Raw genomic sequence first — 235 nt, forward strand, 5'->3', positions numbered from 1 at the left:
AGAACACTTCCCCAGCTCGGACTTCCCAGGGGCCAGGATGGGGGACAGGTGTCGGAGAGCGCAGGGAGGGGGGATCGCGAAGGTCCGGGACAGAGGCTCGGGTGAGGTGCAGACGGGGCGGGGGTGGGGGGTAGGGGGAATGTGTATCCCCGTCTCAGGCAAGGGAGCCCGCAAACGCGACGAAGTCAGATCTGGGGGAGCGGTGCTGAGGGTCCCTTCCCAGCGGGACCGGAGC

The sequence above is a fragment of the Dipodomys ordii genome, unplaced genomic scaffold (genome assembly GCF_000151885.1).
Source record: "Dipodomys ordii isolate 6190 unplaced genomic scaffold, Dord_2.0 Scaffold50, whole genome shotgun sequence".
Classification (NCBI taxonomy): domain Eukaryota; kingdom Metazoa; phylum Chordata; class Mammalia; order Rodentia; family Heteromyidae; genus Dipodomys; species Dipodomys ordii.